Here is a 4064-nt window from a genome sequence, read left to right on the forward strand (position 1 = left end):
TTGTTAGACTCCTGCGAAATTTAATAGATCCTCTATTCGGCTTTTCTTTCCGAACGCCAAACAGAGCATCAGGGGCTACTGTCTATGCGGTAATATTTTTACATATTTTACTTACCTCGAAGCCTGTTAGAAGGCTAGCGCAAGCTTCAGTCAGTCCGCTCTTGGCGGACTGAACCTTCTGGATCACCGTACTCATAATAGTACGTTGCCCCTCGTCGATGGAGGCGCCGTCAAGCACCTCCAGCAGATTGTCCGGCACCTCCGGTTGGACGGAGGCCGCCGGCTCAGAAGGCTTGCTCCTCTTGGAAGGAGTTCGCCTACCGCGGTCCGGAACTGTGGAAGATTCCGGCGCGGTGTCCGGCACAAAGCCAGACTTGGAGCCCTGGGGGCCTTATCCCCTTCACTCCTGGAGTCCGGGAGGTTGCCTTGCGGCTCCTCCGGGACCACCTGCTCCTGCCCCGGAGCTTGTCGCGACGCCACTTCAGCATCGCCTGCAGTGCGGGGGGAGACAGCGGGCGGAACTGAGTTCACGTCCGATGAGTCCAGGGAGCCGCCCGACGATTCGTTGAATTCGGCCCGGGGCGGGCTGCATAATTACGTTCGACATTAAGGAAAGTTGTGCGACAAAGGAACATCATGAGTTACTCTGATATCCGAACTTACGATTTCGCCGGACGCTTGGCCCTGTTTGGACACTCCTCTTCGCCCTCTTCGGCATCGGGGGAGTAGTCCGGCGGAGGGGTCTTCCTTTTCCTAGACCCCTCGGCCTCCCCCGTTGGGGCGGCCTTCCCCTTCTCTCCTCCCTCCGCTGGGGGGGAGAGTTTTCTTCTTCCTCCTCCTCGTTTTCACGGGAAGAGGGCATCTCGGACTCGTCGGATGATGAGTCCGCCACCACCACGTTACGGGCACTCTTTCGAGTCCCGTTGTCTTCTTCTTCTTGGCCTTCTTTTCCGGCACCACATAAGGCACCGAAACCAGCAGCTTCACTAGTAGAGCTGGGGCTGGGTCTTCGGGCAGCGGAGCCAGACAGTTAATCGGTCCGGATATCGCCCGCCAAGCCTGTCAAAGGTAAGGGAGCTTAGATCCCGCATAGAGTCAAACTATGAAAAAAGCTTAACATCCTGTAAAAGGTGAAGATAGCTTACCTCGCTAGCGTGACGCTGCGAGCTGTATCCGCGGTCCTCGGAAGCGGATGTGGGAGCCTCGGCGCCCTTGAATAGCACCTTCCAGGCATCTTCGTGCGTCGTGTCGAAGAGCCTGCTAAGTGTTTGGTGCTGCACTGGGTCGAACTCCCATAGATTAAAATCCCGTTGTTGGCACGGGAGGATCCGGCGGACGAGCATAACCTGGATTACATTAACAAGCCAGATTGGCTTGTTCACCAGGGACTGGATGCATGTTTGCAATTCGGTCACCTCTTTTTCGTCAACCCATGACAGGCCCGTCTCTTTCCAGGACATAAGCCGCGTGGGGGGTCCGGATCGGAATTCGGGGGCTGCGATCCATTTCGGATCGCGTGGCTCGGTGATGTAAAACCACCCGGATTGCCACCCCTTTAGGGTCTCCACAAAAGAGCCCTCGAACCATAGGACGTTGGCCATCTTGCCCGCCATGGCGCCTCCGCACTCCGCCTGGCTGCCGCGCACCACCTTGGGCTTGACGTTGAAGGTCTTGAGCCAGAGGCCAAAATGAGGGCGGACGCGGAGGAAAGCCTCGCGCACGATGATAAACGCCGAGATGTTGAGGATGAAGTTCGGGGCCAGATCGTGGAAATCCAGGCCGTAGTAGAACATGAGCCCCCAGACAAATGGGTGGAGTGGAAAACCCAGTCCGCGGAGGAAGTGAGGAAGAAATACTACCCTCTCATGGGTCCTTGGGGTGGGGAGAAGCTGCCCCTTTTCGGGAAGCCGGTGCGCGATGTCCTTAGACAGGTATCCGGCCTTCCTTAGATTCTTGACTTGGCCCTCCGTGGCGGAGGAGACCATCCACTTGCCTCTCGCTCCGGGCATTGCTGGAGAAGGTTGAGGTGGGAAGTGCGGGCTTGGGCGCTGGAGCTCAAGTGCGCAGGAGATGGATAGGCAAAGGAGGAAGAAGGCGTAGGTAAAAAGGTGGATCCTTATCCCCTTATATGGGCGGATGCGGTTGTGTGTCCCCACCAGCCTAGTAAAACTCGCTTGCCTCCCAAGCGCCGTGATAAATGGCGCGGTTGGGTTACCCACGTCCGTATTGATGAGAATCCCGTAAAAGGGGTACACGATCTCTGCTTTGACAAGACGTGCCAAGGAAACCGCCTCGCAAAATGTGCTCAGGTGGAAAAGTAAGAACGATTCGAGTAAAGGGCTTGGCCGTAGTGTGATGACGCACTGCGGAATACGTCAGCAGATTTGATTTGTGTTAATATTATTCTCTCTATGGCAATATGTGGAAACTTATTTTGCAGAGCCGGACACTACTCTTGGTCTTTACAATCTTCTATCAAGGACTTGGAGGAGGAACCCGCCTTGCAATGCCGAAGACAATCTGCGCGCCGGACTCGTCGTCATTGAAGCCTGGTTCAGGGGCTACTAAGGGAGTCCTGGATTTGGGGGTGTTCGGGTAGCCGGACTATACCTTCAGCCGGACTCCGGGACTATGAAGATACAAGATTGAAGACTTCGTCCCGTGTCCGTATGGGACTTTCCTTGGCGTGGAAGGCAAGCTTGGCGATGCGGATATTCAAGATCTCCTACCATTTTAACCGACTCTGTGTAACCCTAACCCTATCTGGTGTCTATATAAACCGGAGGGTTGTAGTCCGTAGGACATCGACTCCATATACAACAATCATACCATAGGCTAGCTTCTAGGGTTTAGCCTCCTTGATCTCGTGGTAGATCTACTCTTGTACTACCCATATCATCAATATTAATCAAGCAGGAGTAGGGTATTACCTCCATCGAGAGGGCCCGAACCTGGGTAAAAACATCGTGTCCCTTGTCTCCTGTTACCATCCGGCCTTGACGCACAGTTCGGGACCCCCTACCCGAGATCCGCCGGTTTTGACACCGACAGTTGTAGAAGCAATAGTTGGCGAGATGACAACGATGCTATGATGGAGATCAAGGTGTTAAGCCGATGACGATGTAAATCATGATGGTGCTTTGGAGATGGAGATCAAAGGCACAAGATGATGATGGCCATATCATGTCACATATTTAGCTTGCATGTGATATTTATCTTTTATGCATCTTATTTTTCTTAGAACGGCGGTAGAATTATAAGATGATCCCTCACTAAAATATTTAGGTATAAGTGTTCTCCCTGAGTATGCACCATTGCGACAGTTCTTTGTGCTGACACACCACGTGATGATCGGGTGTGATAGGCTCTACGTTCACATACAACGGGTGCAAGACAGTTTTGCACATGTGGAATACTCGGATTAAACTTGACGAGCCTAGCATGTACAGACATGGCCTCAGAACATTAGAGACCGAAAGGTCGGACGTGACACTACTGGAATCAGCTACTTTGCCATCTGCCAGCTCTTTGCCGTCTGCTAGCAGACGGCAAAGAAGCTCTTTGCCATCAGCTACCCGAAAGCAGACGGCAAAGAACTGGCTGATGGCAAAGAAAGCCTTTGCCATCCGCTAGCTGACGGCAAAGATTCTTTGTCGTTGGCTAGCAGACGGCAAAGAGGGAGGGGCCCCACTGACGAGCTGCTTAAAAAACCTTAACGGGCCCCCCTCTTTGCCGTCTGCTAGCAGACGGCAAAGAGCAAATAAGCGGACGGCAAAGGGAGGCGGACGGCAAAGATTTAACATATCTAACGGCGTGCCCCCCACCCCGCGCCCTCTCTCTCTGTTTCTCTCCCCTGCTCCCACACGCGCGCCGCCGCCACCACCACTCACCGCCGCCGCGCCCCGGCCCCCCGCGCCCCAACGCCCCGGGCCCGGCGCCGCCGCCCCGCCCCCCCTCCTCCACCGCCCCCCCGCCTCGTCGCCACTGCCGCCGCCCCGCCCCCCCTCCTCCACCGGCCCCCCGTCTCAGCGCCGCCGCGCCCCGGCCCCCCGCCCCCCCGCGAC

The sequence above is a fragment of the Triticum urartu genome, chromosome 7A, assembly GCF_056163025.1.
Source record: "Triticum urartu cultivar PI428250 chromosome 7A, HENAU_Tu73, whole genome shotgun sequence".
NCBI lineage: Eukaryota > Viridiplantae > Streptophyta > Magnoliopsida > Poales > Poaceae > Triticum > Triticum urartu.